Raw genomic sequence first — 20,083 nt, forward strand, 5'->3', positions numbered from 1 at the left:
CGCTTCTGACACCAATGTAAAGCAATGGGGGCTCAGGCGGGCGCCTTTGCCACATTAGGTCGGCCCCCCACTGTCGGGGGCTGGAACCCGGGACTCCCGCGTCACTCAACAGGGACCCAGCCCGGTGAGCTAAAGAGAGACCTCTCCACAGCCCCGGGGCTGTGGTCCTGCTATTACAAAGAAGGGCGGCGACGTCACCGCTCTGGTAAGCCGGCTCTTACACAGTGCCTGTCGGCCGTAAGCGTTACAATATTTTATTATCAAGACCAGTTGGCTTATAAACATTTGTACTCTAAAAAGCTTTATCTACATTAATTATAACCCTATAAGAACTGTTAAGGAAATTTGCCTTTAGAATGCAATAACAATCATCAGAGGTGTATGTTTTGTCATTCCTGGTAAAAACAAATTTAGTTCATTTGAAAACTGAAGCTCATTATCAGTTACTATTGGTTTCCTGACTGAGGATATTCCTGGTTTTCTTCATACTCTCCCAGAGTCTTCTTGGATTATTAACTTTAAATGCATTGTTGAGTTTCCCTTCATTCTTTTTCACTCTGCTTCATTTCACCAGTTATAAACTGTACTACATCATTGTGCTACTGTACAGCTGCTTAAACCTATTCTAAAACAAGACAATAGTTCTTCCACATGTCCTTGCAGTAAAAGCACAAAACACATAGAGAAAGCTAACTTTCCATTTGAGTTAATTTTTGTTTTAACCCCTGATGCTTTTTTGTTTACAATGTTTCTTCAGTTATTTTTTAACTTGTTTTTTTAGTTGAATTTAAAATCCTGGGAAAACCACAGGGTTTTTACACTTCATAAATCCATTCTAGCCGATGCCTTGTACCTCAGAGAATAACTGAGAATATCTAACAAATTAGCATGAAGGATAAAAACACTATATGTCAGCAGAAATGGCATTTGGGATTAAGCTTCACGCTGCAATTCCCTCCCATCTTATTGCACTGTGTCTGTGGTAGTTCAAGTACTGAAGCATCACTGAATTCTTTATTCATCCCGAACCCCTGCATGACTGTGATGTCATGCCTTACCAATGCTGAGGAAGATTATTCAGGGTTATCAGTGGTGACAGTTCATCCTGCAACTATTCCACACTTGCTGCAGCTACACAATGAGAGCCCATGTCTGTATTTAATTTGAGCGTTAAATTTCACTCGATGTGGGGCTTCACAGCTGTACACGTCCCGACATATTTTCTTGAATACCCCAGCAAATCTGTAATGAGTATAACTAACATGCAGGGACAAAAAAAAATCTTATCTGAATGGTGTTAGCAGATGTCAGCATTTGCATGACGAATCACAAAGGAAATTCCTCCTAAAGAAAAGACGTGCTAGCTGAGTTCTCATTTGTTGGTCAAACATGGATGAACACATTCATCGTCTTTACATTGGTTGCCTGCCAAAAACCATTACAGGAAGTTGGGACCTGTAACTCTCAATGAGTTGGTCACTTGATGAGTGTTCAGTCATCTCCTGACCATGACTCTCCCCTCCAGCATATTTGCAGAATCAGGTGGTAAGGATGCTTTACATTGCTTTGTCGGCAGCATTGTCATTTTAAGATATGACAGTGTTGATGACTGTAATTTAGTGATCAAACATTGTGGTTTTAACAGATCTAAATATATACTGTATTAAGTTTTTTGAAATACTCCCAGAGCTGTACCACCACATACTGTATATATAGTCATAACATATTGAACATTATTATTATTGAATTATTTAATGCAACAATATCTCCTTTCCATGTTATGGTGATCTTGAATTATGTTATGTTAAGGATGTAAGAAATATCTCAATATAGTAGTCTGAATAAAGAAGACATTCCTGAGCAATTTGAAAAGTTTTTGCGATATGTTTTAATAATGTGCATGCTTTTTTCTTTCCAATAAAATGGAATAGAAATTAGTTTTTCTGTTTTCAGGGATTTTGTACAGCTTGTGCTGCACTTTAAGGGTTAGGGTTAATTAGGAAAAAGCAGAAAATAATGTACAACTTTTTTTTTACTTTACAAAAGTAAACTTTTTAAATAGAAAAGGCATAGAACAAACCTGTATTCCTTTGCAGCTCAAACTAACTAAAGTAGTTGCCTTTTTGTCTTAATTAGATGTAACAAATAGTTTAACTTGAGAGGGTTAAGTGGTAAAAAGACTTTGACATCATTCTAAAAACAGTTTTGACCATGTGTCTTTCCTTTGTTAAACAATCCAAGAAGAGATAAGATGTTAATACATAAGAATAGCATTTTATTGGGTTGTATAATGTCACGATTAGCAACATATTAAATAAAACAGAAACACATTTTGGTAGGTTTTTTTTGCCTGTTTGATTCTTAATAGCTTGAAATAAAAGTGGGTTAGATATGGAAAGGAATATTTGGGATTTTCAGCCTCTTTGTATGGAGAGAACTATTGATGTGTATAATTTCTTTCCTTCAAGAAGTAGCTTAATATTTTAAACACACATTTAAAAAATCCCCTTTCAGCCTATGTATTACTGATCTAAAAAATATTAATTCTTGAATTAACCTGTGGTTTCAGTCTAACCAGGTTTAGTTTGTTTCAATTTATTGGTTGCATGTGATTAGTGTGCTAGAAACCCCTATACTGTCACTGTCACACACAATGAGATTCAAGGAAGTTATAGTAATGGCTATTAATATGTAGTAACACAGATCTGCAGAAAGATGTGCTTGAGCAGCTGAGTTGATCTTTTTTTCTCTTTTTGACTGCCAGCTTTCTTAATGCCTGAAATTCCAGATCAGAAATCCATCTCCTCTTTATATGCTGTTGACCAATCTGTGAAGGGGGAGCTGTTGAATGATCACATGAATCCACATGTGAAACAGTGAGTAACTGTGGAACAGACGATGTAATAAACTGCAATGTTTCTGCTGATGACATAGATAATGAATGATGACACCTCAGACCTTTTCACCCTTCAGAAGTCCCCACGCTGCTTTAGTGTAATGGTTTGCAAAAGAAGGTTAAAGTTCCAAGTGGAGTAATCTTTTGATTTTGTTATTGCTATACATTCAGTACACTTAATTAAAAATATACATATTTTTTTCCATTTTAGTATGCTACCATCATTTTTGGAAAGAGAACTTGGTTTATTTACAGTATATGACCCTTCATTGCATTCAGTTAATGAAACTTTATGGGCTTGTAGGCATTTGATATCTGCCTATATTATCTGCAGTGGCTCTGTGGCTAAAGATCTGCACCTGTGGCTGGAAGGTTTGCCGGTTCAACTCCTGCAGCCGGCAGAGGAATCCTACTCCGTTGGGCCCCTGAGCAAGGCCCTTAAACCCAACTGCTCCAGGGGCGCCGTACAATGGCTGACCCTGCGCTCTGACCCCAAGCTTCTCTCCCTGTCTGTGTGTCTCATGGAGAGAAAGTTGGGGTAGCGAAAAAAGACCAATTCCTACAATTCCTACAATACAAGAAATTGTATATGCCCAATAAAGTGTTTTTATCTTAATATTTTATTCTTAATGATTGATTTGTATGTGCCAGTAGGGTGGCATGGTGGCACAGTGGTACAGTGGTTAGCATTGCTGCCATGCGGTTCTGGGGTCCTGGTTCAATCCTGGACTTGGGGTGTTATCTGCATGAAGTTTGCATGCTTCCCCACTTTCTTCCTCGCACAGTCCAAAAACATGCCCTGCTGTGCGTGTGCACGTCTGTTTGTGTCTGCTTGCCTTGTGATGGACTAGCATCCCGTCCAGGGTGTACCCCGACTTGTGCCCATTTCTTATGGGATAGGCTCTGGCTCCCCCTCTTGCTGATTGAGTTCTTCTCAGTTTGAGGTAGAGTGTTATTTACTTGTATTGAACTGCCCTACAATTAAAAACATCTTAATTGCCAATTGCATTTTCATTCATAATGCACAGATTTTTTTTTTCATACTGTTGTTTTTCATATACTCATTGTGTTACCTGCTTCTGAGAAATCCTTCTAGGCAATTCTAAAAGAGTTTCAAAAATAAGGAGCAGCCATAGCATTTCAGCTAAATGTAATCTGAAATCTGTAAAACAACAGACAGAAGTCATTTTCAGAGTAAATGAATAAACCATTGCAGTGAACACAAATAAATAATGATGTGACAAAAAATCATTGATTTTCTGTAGTGGTATTAAGAGTTTGATAGGGACAATAGGAGGAAAAAGAACAGGTCATATTAACGGCACAGCAGTTAGGCATATTGTTTTTGTTTTGTTAGGCCTCAGTTCTTCTTGAGATTGTCAGTATACTGTAAGTTTTTTTTCCTTGTCTTCCATGGCTTTTTACAGGTTTTAAGTTTTCGTGGCTGTGTGATTGAAAGAAAATATTGTAATTGGTCGTTTATGGTCTGTGAATTAACGAGCATAAGATAACATTTCTTTGCCTATCGCTACCTACGGTACGTCTACTCCTTTTTTATTTTTAGTGTACAGTCCATCATTCTTTAGGATTTCAACATGATCACACAAAATGTTTGGTGAATCTTTGGTGAGGTACAACCATGGCACTACCACACTACCATGTTGCCAAAACGCTTCCTGCTACTTTCACCAATAATAGATCTCTCCACCAATTTTAATAAGAAACCTGGGTGGATTAAGGAAGATTGATTTACAACTTGTAACGCCAGTAAATGGATAAGATATAGTGGAAGTGTGAAACTCTAAGGAACCAAGAGAGAGATTCTATTCAAAATCTAATTACAATTAAAATATACAGTTGCTGTTCCTACCTTATTTCCTTGACTCAGCTTCAAATTTAAAACATTTTAACTGGAATAATTGCCTTAAATTGATTTTGTGCAACACCTACTGCAAGCATGTTTTGGGACTTGGCACATATACTGTACAGATTCAAGAAGGAAACAGTTTATTTTAATTTTTGATTTGTAAAATATGTAAAATACCATTTAAGCACACTAACTCCTATAAGTTAAGAGAAAGCAGAGAACAGTAATCATGTATTGGATGACCCATTTTTGTTCTGTTTCTGCTTGATGTGCACTGAGAGAATATACTGCTGGTAATGTCAAGCCAAAAATAAAAATTTCAGTAGGCCAGTGGGTATTTTTATGACATGTTGCTTGTCTGTGTCAGTATGCTTCAGTTGATGCCTGCTTCTTAATTGTTTCTAACATTTCTAAAAGGAATACTGTTGTGTTTTAGCATGCAGTAAAACACATTGCTGTTACAATGCAGAATGTGTTCATTGCTAACTTTTCTGGAAATGTTAATGAACTTGACTCATTGTTCAAGATCATTTTAGTGGTCTTCACCCTGACAAAACACTAAACAATCATGAGGAAAAAAGCCTCAGCATTGTTACCAAGTTGGTCTTACGTTAAATGATTTCAGTCACATTCAGAATAAATTGTATTTCTGTATTTAAGATAGGTTCCTGTACTGGTATAGTCATGTTCTTCTTAGGTTCATTGTCCTTCTGATGCCTGCAAGAAATGAAACTGACCTAGACCTCATGTAAATTCTTTGTTCCGTATTCATTTATTATTTCCTCTTGATCAAGAGGAGAATTTTATTATTAAGAGCATTTTATTATTTCCTCTTTTTATTTGTCTGAATTTATCACTTCAGATTAAAACTGTTGTTTTTACCTTTTATCCACAAATTACCCTAATATTACCACCAATATTAAGTGTCTTCTGGCGTGAAAGTGCACTGCCTCTCTGTAGTCAAGCATATTTTAGACATGCTGTAATGCACTTAGCTTCGTCTTTAAGGGGACACAGGCAGCCTACTGCATTTTGGAAGAAAATGTGGGTGAATGCAGCTGTTGAGGATTTGTGTTCTGAGGTCTGGAATTACAGTAATAAAGATGGATTAGGAGGCAAACATGCCTTTCATTTGCTCCTTGGTCCCTGAGATCCTGCCGGAGAGGAGAAGGGCGCCAGTAGCAGTGAAATACTATAAAAGCTGATGTGCAGAAAGATATGTGTGCTGTCAATAATATAGGAAGGGAATGACAAATGGGGACAGCTGTCAGTCCACTTTCCCCACCAGAGGGAGAGAACAACTCACATTTGTTAGATTTTTTTTTTTGTTCTCCATGACTCTATTCATGGGGTCTACCAAGGTGAAAAGGCAATTACAGACTTCATGCAGGTCAAAAGGGAAGACATTGATTTTTTCCCTCTGTCTTTTTCTGGAGCTGACCCTCCATAAAGGCTCAATTATGATGCCGATGATTGGTTGAGAAAGGAGCAATAAATAATTCCTTATTTTTGTGTTTATAGCATTAAACTTTATTAAGCAGTTAAACCATTAAATTCAGGCCTTCACATCTGTTGTGATATAGTTCGGGTGGATAGCTGCGTCAGCATGTGTAGGCTACGAAGGAACAAGTAATAGGTTTATTCCATTCTGAAAAGAGAAGAAAGAAAACACAACGTTTCAGCCATGGAGCCTTCTTCAGGTGTTTCTACCAACCTGAACTACTTCAACCTACATCTGCTGCGACCCACTATTCCTTCCTCCAAATCTTTTTCTAGATCTCTTCGTCATTCCTTCTCTTCTTCCCTGGGTCACTTGCCCCTCTCTCTTACTAACCTGCATTCCGTCTCTTTGCAGCGATCTGTTCCAAGACCAGGCTTTCTAACCACCTTCTATTCCTTTACAGATGTCGACACCTGAAGTAGGCTCCACGGCTGAAACGTTGTTTTCTTTCTTCCCTTTTCAGCATCTTATAATATAGTACTGTAGGTTAGAATGATCAATTTCAATTTGAGTGAATTTAAAAAAATTAAACATTTAAGGTATATTTTAAAAAATGTTTCCAATAAAGGCTCTTTACTTCATTCATTCCAGGCCTAAGTGTTTTGTGTCAGAGCCACAGCTGGACACAGTATGCAACAGAGGCAGCTGCAGTCCTTCAGCAAATCTTAAGTGTGTAATGAGACCAGGTTAAGACGCCTGATACAAGCTCATGCTTGGGTTTTCAGCACCTGTATTTTGTTATTAAAATGAAAAGGCTTCATTTTCAGCTAAGGCTTCTTTTCACCCATATTTCTGTTCAGGTGGGGGAGCTTGGTTCACCCCAGAAGTCACTTGAAGGTCATTTACCCTATTTTTTACAGCCCAAGAGTTTGCCTTGAAAGGACTCTGCTGCAATGAGCAATTCTCTTTTAATCAATATGACCATGTATAGCAAAGATCCTTTTCCTTAAACTTGATCCCTGTTATAAATTACAAATTCGTCCATTATCTTTCAGATCTATATTTTATAATGTAAATGACCTGCTGTCATCAGCTCAATAGAAGCACTTGTGCCTGCAGTGTTCCAGACAGTTAAAATAATACAGTGTCTGAATAATTGTGTCTTAGACCAAATTAAGTCAGGCCTGTTTATAGTATATGCTTCAGGAGTGATTGAATGGGTTTATATAGTAACATCTTTAGATGGATGTCAGCACTTTTAAGTGCGCTGGAAGATCTGTATGTTATTAACTCTCTTCAATAAACAAAGAAAATCATTAAATCTGATTCTGCAAGAAAATCATGGAAACATTTCTTCAACAGGTTTTGAACATGTCCAGATAGAATTCAATTTTTTGCAAAAAATGTATTTCTTAAGGTTGTTTATGAATCTTTTTGTTATGTTAAAGAAATAAACATAGTGAATCCGCAAGGAGTTCACTTCTATAAACTAAAAAAAACTTCTGTTTAAGATTTTTGTCAAATTACCTTCCAAGCACTTGTCATGGAATACAAAGTAGTATCAAATACGTGCTTTTAGTATCCCACTTAAGATTTAAAAATGTGTAACTTTGTTTAAATTAAATTGAAGTGCCAAAATGAGAGTAAAGATTAAGAAGATTATTGAGTTTATGAACCTAAGTTTTTCTTCAAAGATATTTGCTTATATCAGAACCTATGGACATTCTACTTTTTTGTATCATTGACTGAAATTACTGTACCTTCAGAAATTGCTTTCAGAATGACTAAGCTGTCTCTGCTGCCATTTTTAAACATGAAGAGGACAGGGACCTGATTGAAAAAAAAAATATTGGAAGAAAAAACTGGGAAGATTTTGAATGGTCAATTTAGATACAATTATCTCTGCCTTTTCTTTGGAAACCTTTAACGTTACTCCAAATCAAGAAAGAACACCAATTAGAGCTACAGTATAAATAATAATAATTTTCTGAGAAATGGAAGGATGGGTGAAAGAAAACCCTTTTAATACAGTCCCTTGTTATGTTCTTGTTCATCTTTAATGAAAAGAAAATGATAGTATTCTTCATTATGAAATAGATATTAAACACAGATATTAGTTTTAATATCATAAATCTCTGAAGATCTGCCCGTGCCTTAAAAGATTGAGCTATTAAGATAATGCTTGCAGAAGCCTTTTGTAATTCTTGTTTCAGTGCGTCTCATTAATCATTTTCTAACTTGGTGGTGGAGTTGTCCTGGAAGTGAACTATAAGTCCTTGTGTCTTTTTATTGCAAAATCATTAACAAAAACTAAAATGTATCTACTAGAAAATGGTAATGATGAAAATAGAGGAAGAATAATTTCTTTTTGAACACTTTTACGTGAATACTGAAATTGTTTTTAAGAGGTTAAGGGACCCCTGATTTATATGAATGGCTTCTGAATGATTATTAAACTGGGGACGTTACATGTTTAGCTTCTGTATTTGGCCACAATATCCTCTGATGTGATGCAGTAGTGATTATTTTATATGCTGGGGTAGTTTCCGTTGTTCCACAAGTTTTGTCTGTTATTTAATATTTAGGTTTGTTCTAATTTATGCTGGATTACTATTTAAGAATTGAACTTCTTTAATACATTCGTTCATTTCTGTTTTCCAGGCTGAACAGCTCATTCGCTTCTAACAGTGGTGCATACAGAGTCCCTCTTTTCACTTATTAACAGAAGGTGAGATAATTTCCTTTATTTCCTGCAAAATTACTTTAATGGATGTGGAAAAGCTTGTCAGGTAAAAGTAACAAATTGAGACTTTCATTTGATAATTATATATACTGTATCCCCAGTGTAAGCATAATTTAGGAAATTTAGTACTAATTGCTACAAATATAAATCAATCTGATCACATAATTGGTACCTAACTTCTTTATTGCATCTGGTAACATTTTTCTGAAGTGTTAAATTTACTTGTAATTACAATTTGTCTTTGTTGATTCAGTTTGAGTGCCATTTTCAAAGTGTTCATAATTTAAGCAACAAAACTTATTTTGGTTTTGTTTTTTTTAAACGGAGAAAAAAAAATCCCCCCCTAAACCTTTCAGCACTTTTCACTATGACCTCCACATCGAAACATGATGAACAGAATATTGCGGGTCCTGTGCTATAACATGGGCAAATCTGCAGTTAATGCTGTCTGTAAACTGTAACACAAGGCCACGTCTCCTGGGTGTCCTTCCAGATTACTACAGCAGGGATGTAGATGAGCCGGTCAAGGCTTCGGCAGTGTTGAGCATCTTCATCTGTTCCTTGCGGCCTGTTCTGGACATTTTTTATTGTAGGAGGGGGAGGGTTCAGCACCAGATGCTCTTCAGCTGCCTGATTATTCAGTATTATTGACAGAGCAGGTCACTAAAATATCGGAAAGCCTGCTAGGAGACCCGGCCTCTTGACCACAAGAATGTGAGGCAGGGAGTGATAGGGTATCAGGAGGTCAGCAGTAATTGAAAACAGAAGCCTGCAAAGAATACCAAAGAAGGATGGTGCCGGCTCCAGGATAGCTTTAGAGACAGACGTACACTAGTGCTGTGTTCACATGCCTTCTGTTATTTTTATGATAAACTACTTGCATATTTATTCCCTATGTTCACTTTTTATATATATTGATGGATGGATGGCCCAGTGTGACTTTTCATGGGTCTTCGGAATTGTCTATTGATTCCCTAACTTACATCAGTAGATCATGAATTGCAGATTTGCTAAGTGAAAATATTGTGAATGAATGTAAGGGGCTGTTTTAGATGTCATTGTGTTTGCATATATGGCACTGGCACACCTGGGGTTATACCTTTGTAAGGACAGCAAAAACTTGTACATAAGTACTGTTGGTATAGATTTTATTTGTATTGAAGTGATTCTGACCCCTCCCTGACCAACTTTAATGCTTTTACATCCATTGTTCCTGTACAGTAGTATCGTCTATGCCATCTTCTAATGCACTTGATTTTGTTTCTGTACAGACTGGTAAAATAATCTTGCATAGCATTGTTATTCTGCATTGTTCAAACAAAAGGCCATATAGTAACTGTTTTGAAAGGGATGCTCCTTTCTTTGGCTATAATTATAAAAGTAATTATAAACCCATTAGTACATAAATCTAACCAATTGTTTTTCCCAAGTGTTTAATCTGTAAATCTTTCAATGTGCTGGATCTCAATGTGAAAGAAAGAGAGAAGATGTAAGATGGGCAGTGGAGTCATCGGAGTGCTTATTTGTGATAAGAGCATTACACTTAACATCTGTGCAACACCCTTCAAATACAATTTTCAAGCCACTACTTTCAATAACATGCTATCATAGTACCTTAAATGTTAGGATGAGGCATTTCAAGAGCCATAATCATATGCTTTTAGGCCTACTAATTTTGAAGCATTTACACTCTGATGGACCTGTCATCAGTACAGTTTCCAGAATCCAACTAGCCTGTGCTGTATACAGTATGTAACAGAGCCCAGTGCAATGGACATGTTGTAGAAATGACATCACCTCCTTGAAACCTGGATTGTATAGAATTTTGCCACAGCAGAAGAATTGTTCTACATGTTACTTACAATCCCTTGCTCAGCTATTCAGTCTCTTGCACAGTTTTAACATTATATTACTTTAAAGCCTGCAGTCATTTGAAGTCATTGCTACACTTTGAAGTAACAATTAATGTTTGTTAAAGTATATTCCTAATCTAATCCACATATTGAAAGCAAAAAAGAGAGATTTTATACATATTTGTGCTATCAAAAATTACTTTCTGCAGTGTAAATTAACACATTTGCAATAATAAAAACTGTGAAGCCTGGCAAATTTTAATAAGTTGTTTTCACAAGGTTTTTATTTTTATCATGTGGAGAATTAGCTGACACAGCAGATTTTCTTTCTTGAGTATAAAAGTTAAAATTAAAACCCAAACAATACCAACCTAATTCATAAAAAGTACATTTTAATTTTATACCTAGAGAAACAGGGTTATATAAGGGTAGTATTTTGTAAATTTACAGTAGGAAGAAGTAGTCAGAAAGTAATGCCATTCTTCTATCAGTGAAACTATTTCAGATATCATTAATTCAGTTTACTGCACTGTTTTCTGTGTTTTAGTAACAAACATGTATTCATAAGCTGCCACACTTTGTTTGTCTTTGGATTTCACATACCTACAGACCATTCAGCAGATCCTACAAAATGTATTAAATTCCACTATGTAAATGTTTTCCCCTTTTCCATATCCCGTGATAGTTGTCCTAGTGTTTGTATTCTGCAGCTCAGCTCTGAATGATTACATACGCCAAAGTATTTTTATCTGGAATTAGATTTCAGTGCATTTAATGCAATATTGTAGCTGAGAGAGTTAAGCTTTGAAGCAAGCATTGCTTCCATTCTGGACTGTGTTGTCTGCTGTCACTGCCTGCTGTAGGAGCAGCCAAACTTTTCTGCTTTCTTGTGAAGTGTAGGTGGGGATCACTGAAGGTTTTGTTTGGCTCCCAGGCAGAAGCAGGTGACAGAGTAAGAAGGTATATCATGGATTTGCATGTCATATACTTTAATAAAGGACTGGGTGGCTCAGATAGTTTAAGAGAGGTGTGCTGATAGAGTATCTGGGGTTCAATCACTCTGTGGTCTTCTTGAGGGGGAACTTTACACCATACCTCATTTATTGCTCATGAGAAGGCTCTGGTCTCTTCCAGAGAGATGGTTATAGCCAAAACATACTATACATATTGAGTACTGTAACATTGTTACAGTTTTGTACAATCTCCTTTTTTGCTTTTGATTGGTAAGTATGTATTAAAATTTGTGTTTTCCTGTTAATGTGCTTCAGTATATTTGAATATGAACTGTATCTTTTGAAACTGAAATCAAACCTTTTTAAAATTGCTAATAGTAAGATCAAAGATGTGCTTTTCATGGATATACAATGTCAATGAGAAACCCAGTTGTATATTTAATTTTTTAAGTTCAGAAGTTCACAAAACCTGCAGCTTCATCTAGATTAGCTTTGCACATGTCTTAATTTCATTTTCCTCATAAAAGTACAGTCTCTAGTGAACATTGTCTTTTTTATATTATCAGTTTGATTAGTTTGTGCAGTTGTTTAAAAATGTTCACAGGGAAAGTATTCAGTACTGAAAGTAATGTTTGCCAAATTATTGAAGAAGTTATATTGTGAAACTCATGTTCCCGGAGCAGTTCTTGGATCCCATTGCTGCTTTCATAGAACGTAGCAGGGTATTATTCAGCAAGAATAAATTTAAAGTAGTCTATGTCAGCAGTAGCCTTAGAGTGGAGTTTTCTTAAGGATTCACATTGTGAATTTATTACCATTATGTACCTTGCATAGAAAAAAAACAAGATTCACTCTTTGAAGTTATTGTTTAATGTATATCAGCCCTATTTCTTTACGAAATTAAACTGTAAGATTATTTTCTCAGAAAGAAAATAAAATAGAGTATCTATTACAAAGTTCTTATATGAATATTGTGAATTTCAGTTTATTGGTTTCAATTTTATCATCAAATTCCCCTACAGATGTATTAATTAGTTGTGCTTAATCCCACAATAAAATATTTTTAACGTGACTCTAGTGAACATTGTCTTTTTTTGGTACAATTGCATACAATGTATGCAATGCCTGCAGGATGAGGTAAGAACTGCTACAAAGTTAGAAATGCCCAGAGATTAGTCTTTTAAGATCAAAATGCTCTTTTTTCTTTCTTTCTTCAGAGTAAAATCTGTCATTTTTTACAACTACTTTTATTAAACAATGATTCCCCATTGAAGCTTTTACAAAAAAGAACTTGTTTAGAAACCTTTCCACAGTGAGACTGCTTGCTCCTGGTTATGTCTGAGTATAAGGTAGGACACCATTCAGGGAGGGTTTGTGGTCGTGCTTGAATACATTTTATTGGCCTGTTAAAAATTGGACCCCAAAAATTCATTTTCAAGGATGGTTGGATAAGTATATTTGGATAAATCACTGTAAAAGGTGTATTAACAGGAAATTTGGGTCTGCAAAAAATGATAGGCATACTCAAGGACTAGAATACTAGAAACCCCCTGTTAAATACTCTTTCAGTGCCAGGAAATGAATGGTTGACTTAAGGATCATAAGAGAGTTGCATCTAACCTGCTCATTCATTCATTCAGTAACACACACCATTGCCCCCATCACAATCTGAAATGAAGGTCATCCTGCAAAAAGAGTGGGATGGGGTGAGAAGTAAATATTCAGAAGAACAGTGTTCTTTTTGTTCACACGGTACACCATTTGGTGGGGGATTCCATTATTATGGATAGAGAACATATATTGAAACTCCATATAAAAAGATTATATATAATATATAATATTATTCTCCATATAAAAAGGACTTCTCTATCACTTTTGGATGAATCCGTCTTTCCACAGCATAGTAAAAAATGATGGTATCTGAATTCTCTTCCTAATTTGTAATAGCATTGTATTGTGAGATAAGGGTTCACTGAACAGGTCACGAAATAAGATTTCGTTCCTGAATATGTGTTGAAGTCTCAGCTTTCTGACCTGGTATTTTATTGTATTGGTAGATGTTCAACTCTCAACATAGAACAATATGCTCAAGCTGTCCTGTTGTCATTCACAAAAACCAGGGGCTGTATTCCCAAGCATCCTGCTGCTTATGTTGTAGTAAACTCTTCAGTTAACAGCACACAAATCGAGACAAGCTACCATATTGCCTCCACTAAAAGGCTTTCCTGTTTCAAGCAAATAGTTTGTAGCATTAAATTTCAACCACCCAGTTTTGTATCCTGTTTTTAATGGTGTAGATAGATAAGACTTTATTGATCCCGAAGGGAAATTGATGAACTGTGTCAGAACTGTGTCAGAACTGCTATACTATTCAGTATACCACAAAGTCTGTATACTAATGTACAGTCACGTACATTACAGAGTACAGAGATATACAGAGATGTAAAACAGAGGTCGTGACTCTCTGTGGTCATTAAAAATCCCAGAACGTTTCTCGAAAAGAGTAGGGGTGTAACCCCGGCGTCCTGGCCAAATTTCCCATTGGCCTTTACCAATCGCTTGGTTGTTAAATGTTAAAGCGCTTTGAGTGGAGTGTCCAGAAAAGCGCTATATAAGTGTACGCAATTATTATTATTATTATTGTCTTGTGGCTGGTTTGGACTGATAGATCTTTGTACATTACTTCCTCCAGTATACCAGATAAACGTATAGATACTGTATATCTGTTGGGTGTATGGTGTGTAGGTGATGCCCTTTCTAGTTCTCATTCCTGTATGTCCAATAGTTTTCCTCCCAGTGGAGTTATGGAACTATGAAGTATCTGCAGTATCACAAGTGATCATGCAGCACTGGAATCTACCACGGTCTGTTGAAATGCATTCAGATGTTAATCCATTAAAAAATCATTCTCATCCTACCGTTATGAGTTGCATCAACAATAAAGATGAGTGAGCCAGTTCCAGAGATCGGTCATGCAAGCATCTACAGTTCCTTTTTTCTCCATACTTTAACCTTACCTCCACATTGGTGGTTTATTGTGGTCTCATCTGTCCATGTAACTTTGTTCTAAAACCCTTTTGGCTCATCCTTGTCCTTCTGCACAAATATTAATCTTGGGTTTTGGTTCTGTGGTCTCGGTGCTTACAGTATAAGAGGTTTACATCTTTTCAGTGTAGCCTCTGTGATTCTTCTCAGTCATCTGTGAAATGTGGATTTGGATACCTTTAACCCAACACTCTGGTTGTTAGTAATTTCCCTGACAGTTGTTTTAGGGTTTTCCTTTACAAATCTGATAATTTTTCTTTCAGCTGCTGATGTTTTTCTTGGCCGACCTGGTCTTGACTCGGTTTCTTTCATCTTCTCTATATTCCAAATTGTTGATTTTGGTATACCCAGTTATGTGTTTTATGGTTCTGATTATTTTTTTCAGCTTCGTTTTTTCATTAGCAAAGTTTGCTTTTCATTTTGACTTTCAACAACTTTCAATTTGTTTAATTTGCCCAGAAGTGTAGAACTGAATTAAATGTATTAAAAATAAAGTGCTTAGGAATTGTAACATCAGTAGTGTTTTTATTTTATGAAACAGATTTAATTGAAAATTTCAAACATGAAACATAATGTTAAGACATTTTTAATAGACATTCAGTTGGTATTATTTTTTTGCCTGTTTCTCATTTCTTTGGTTTATTGACCTTCGTTGACTTGCAAATTAGTTAACATAGAACTTGAGCTACGTGTGATGATTTCACAGCCTAAGCAATTATCTGCAGTGGCTTAAAAATATTCATACCCTTCCCATGGTGTCCCATTTTGTGAAATTGCAAAATGATGCATGCACATTTTTAAAACTTAATGCTGTATTTAAAACCTGAATTCTAAAACTGAATACTTCTATGAGTAAGAAGTATGTACAGTTGATACTGTACATACTGTACAGTTGATGTCAACAAAATCTTAGGAGAAGATTGAAATATGTTGATTGCTAAGTATTCAGTCCGGTAAATTTAATTTTTAGTGGAACCAGTTACAGCCTTTAAGTCTTTAAATGCGTTATCACATTATCTAGTAAAGTGTTTCTCAACACCAAGCTTTTTGTTCTAGCCAAGTCTTTAACAATAGTCTAATTTATTTCACTTTTCCATTAGAAGCATATTTTTTATTTGCTTTCAACTCTTAAAAGGTTGGGTTTGTAATAGCTATTAATCCTGTACTGATTTATGAGTTTCAGAATGAATCTCATTCAAGTCTTATTTCCTGTAATGTATTTAATTGGACTACTGGAGAACGGGAGGGGGTGCTCATTGTGGGAGCTAATACATTTTCGTTCCCACCTGTATCTGCTCATCATAAAATGATCATATGTTAAGTACTATTTAATCAGAATTAGGGCAGCCAGTTATCATAAATTGAAGAGAGGCACCTTAAAGTTCTAAAAGGTGTGCTTTGGAACACAGCTTTGGAAACCAAAGACTAAATGCAGAAATAGGTAAATGAGCAAACAGATAAGTTAAAGCGATCACTTACCATCAGTGTTTTAAGAGCTCCAACAGAATGAACAACAAACAGACCTTGTGGTCCCCCTGAACCAGATTTAGGACTAGAAGATGGAGTAACCTGTCACCACTTTTTTATGGAGAAAAGATCAGGAAATTTACAGCTTACGTGAATAAACTGTACATGTACATAACACTTTGTCTGAATTTGCTAATTCTGTGTAAGTTTCCTTCACGGCTTCTATGGTGTTGGATAATTCTCCTCTCTTATCTGTTAATCTGACTAGTGTACTAAACTGAGATCTAGATCAGCTATAAAAGTGAAGAGTGAGGTCATAAAAATACTGTGGCTCTCCACTAAGTATATTAGATTAACTAGATATAATTAATTTCAGAATAAAGAATGCTGTTTAGTGGTGCTGCAAGATGCTTTATAATCAAATAAGTGGGTCATCATAATAAGAAGTACTTAATAAATAATAAGAAAGTGCTTCATTATCTTTTGGGATGAATAGTATATCAATGCAACTTGCTATTTATTATTATTATTATTATTATTATTATTATTATTATTATTATTATTATTATTATTATTATTATTATTATTAAAGCTACGGCTCCTCCCTAATTTAATGAAGCAGTTAGGTGTCTTGTTTCTTTAATTAAAATAGGAAAAGTACCATGGGGAACTGGTTATTTGTCTTTAGTGTTTCTATTACCTGTAACACTTATGACTCCTGTCTGAGAGTACTCTTTGTATTATACCATGTAGATATTTGTCTTTGCTTAGCCTGTGGAATGTTATTGATTTTCTCCTTGCTAAACACATGAAAGACACATTAATATAATGTATTTGTTAATTCCCAAAGCTTCTCATTCTTATATGAGAGACTACTTCAACCTTTACTTTTGTAATGCTAAAAAATATTTTAATGTCCATTGAAATGAGTTTGAGTTTCTACCTTTCCTGTACCTTTTTTGGCTATTTTAGTAATCTACTGTGCTTCATTTCTTTAAATGGATTTTGATCTATTTTAATCATTTTTAATCATTTTTCAAGTGCTTTCTTTGTGCTTGATTTATTAAACCCTCTGGCTACCACTTTCAAGTCTTGGATTTACTTACTTTATTTTTTTCTTTGCTTTAAGCAAAATATCTTTCATTCCATATCAATCATGTTCCATTTTACCTGTTCTTAGCTCTCTCTCATTCCTACACACTCTGCAATCTCTTGTAACTCTCTGTACAGTTTCAAAATCTGCTTCAAATCATACCATATCATGATCACAGTTCCCTAATAGTTTTCTCATCCTGTGTTCCTTACTGTATCTTCATTCTCTGAAAAGGTAGATAAAGGTATTCTCTCTATAGGTGCTTTACAAAACCGAGTAAGAAACAATTGTTGTCCATGTCCACCATTTCATGCTTCTGATGCTGATGTCTCTGATGGTTTTTCTCAGTCTTTGTGAAGAAAATTAACATCTTCCCTGATGTAACATTTCCTTTGCAAATACTGTACAATTCTACGTGAATTTTGCAAAGACTACATTATAATTGATCTTTGCTGGTAGTTATTGGATGCTGCTCACACTGTGCCCTTTGAATGTTTAATTAGTCTAACCCATGTACTGTAGAGTTTGAGACCATTAATTCATCTAAGTTCCTGTACCTCAATGCTTTTTGATTCATAGCACTACACCTCCATCTCTTTCCATATATTCTGTCTCTCTGGGATGATTTTTATACACTTTTTTAAGACTGTGTTTTTCACCATTACTCTGTTAACCATGTTATGTGATTCCAATTACATCATAATGACTTGCTAATGTAGTAGCTTCTATCACTTAAATTTTTCCCCTAATACCCATGACATTTAGGTGTAAATACTTAATTGCCTAGTTCTTTTTTTTTACCTTGGGTTCGGTTTTTGACTGTAATTTCTGTACAGTACATCTCTTGCAGATGTAATATCTTGATGACCCCTTTGAGTTGTCAAAAGAGAAAATTGACGGATTATGTAGGTGTTAAGTGTAGATCACTATTCCTATGAATACTATGAGCACTATTCACTATTCCTAGGGAATACAGTACATAGTGAAATATCTGTTTCAGAAAATAAAGAGAAGCCCTCTTGAACTATTAATCCCCTTCATTTCTTGCACTATACCAAATTTAAAGCAAATAATTCCTCATTTGGATTTATACTTTCTATTAGTTCACCCAGTTGTCTGATACCATTGTTTTAATATAGACAAACAGAAATTGATATCTGATGTTATTTTTTATGGAATGCATTTAAAATTCATGTTTTATTTTTTCAAATCCTCCACAGCATAACAAAAGTTTGGCATGAAATAATTCAAACATCATTTTAGTATCAAATAAAATTCTAAATGCAAAATTTTTCCACCATATGTATGTAAAGGTTTCATAAAAGACATATGGCAGTATACTGAAGGAGCTTCAGTTGAAGTTCATCTGCAGTAGCAGCATACCTTGCAAATGTACACTGACATCCAAATGATCACTGCACTGACATTTTCTAGGCAAAAAGCCTTTGTACAATTGCGCACATTGTGAGATACACTTATTAAAAATACCTTCTCAGCTAAGAGGTTATCATTCATGTTGATACATGAGTGGACATAAAAGAAAAAAAAGTAAACATTTGCTTTCAATAGAACATTCATGTTTATTTTCTTTACGTTTTTCACATTTTTATCACATCACAAAATCCTTATAATGTTATATAAAAATGCAGGGCTTGACATACAAAAAAATATGAAGAGACTTCAGTTCTAGTTCTCTGAATGTCATTCTAGATACCACAAATAAAGAACACTTATTTCATGCAGGTAGCCAAGACAGGTCTCCAGAGATTAGTTTAAAATGCACAGTGGTGAATTTAGTGAATTTAGTCTTCAGACTGAAAGAAAGAGTTTTGTTTTCTCAAGAATGTCCATTCTGTGAAACCTGTAAGTTAATAGATCGTGCCACACGCTGTGTAATCTTTGATTTCTAAATTGTTTTTTTTCATGTTTCAACTTCATATTTCCACAAGGAAACCTTCAATGTAAATGTATTCTTAATTGATGTGGTTCTTCAAGGAAATAATGACATGCATGGCTGCTGTGTGGAACAGCCTAAACAACTCACTCTCTGTGCTGAAATCTGTTCCCTTGCCTTTAAATCAGAAAAGATGGAGAATCAGTCATATGACCTCTAGTCCAAATATATCCAGTGACGTATTAATGCATGGGCTTATGGGAGCTAAAGGCCGGGGCCCCCGGGGGGGGGGCACTGGGGCATTTGGGGTATAATTAGGAGACGACAGTAGATTACCGCAATTTATCCATATATCGCTAAGTACCAGTACTGTTAATATCTCTCAATCAAATACTCCGTTGGGTCATTTCCCTGCCCACCTCTATTTTGCAAAAAAAAATGCATGCATTGATAGGCTCATTGTTATGATACATCATTCTTCAAAGTCACTCTATTACATGAATGCGTGTTCTGGTAATCACATCAGTGCCAGCGCTAATGGGGGGGCAATCTCAGTACTCCATTTCAGGGGTGTAGGTATGGGTGAGCCTGGCTCACCCAGTCAAAGAGGGATTCCTCTCTGACCTAGTCAATTAAAAGACAAATTGATGGTGTGATGATTGTCATAGCGTTTCTAACAAATGAGAAAATGAAACAAATAAAATGGGGAGGTCAATGTGATATAATTGGCTAAGTTGCTGTCAAACTCTTGACGTTGGAGTAAAAAATCCCGCCAGTTGTGGTGTGACATCGAGTGAGCTACTCGCATACCAGCTTGCCAAAGTTAATCAG

General features: G+C 35.6%; 1 protein-coding gene across 3 annotated transcripts in view; it reads left to right on the forward strand.

Annotated features, from left to right (window-relative positions):
- The window catches only part of LOC148654576 (tetraspanin-9), a 195,763-nt gene that overhangs the window by 68,698 nt on the left and 106,982 nt on the right, over positions 1-20,083 (forward strand). For 2 of the 3 annotated variants that reach the window (XM_088647049.1, XM_088647050.1), the window contains one exon: positions 8,866-8,932. The exons of the other annotated variant lie outside the window; for it this stretch is intronic. The gene's annotated coding sequence lies outside the window, so the exon portion shown is untranslated. The remainder of the gene's footprint in view (positions 1-8,865; positions 8,933-20,083) is intronic. 3 annotated transcript variants of the gene reach the window in all.

The sequence above is a fragment of the Lepisosteus platostomus genome, chromosome 9, assembly GCF_059453375.1.
Source record: "Lepisosteus platostomus isolate fLepPlt1 chromosome 9, fLepPlt1.hap1, whole genome shotgun sequence".
NCBI lineage: Eukaryota > Metazoa > Chordata > Actinopteri > Semionotiformes > Lepisosteidae > Lepisosteus > Lepisosteus platostomus.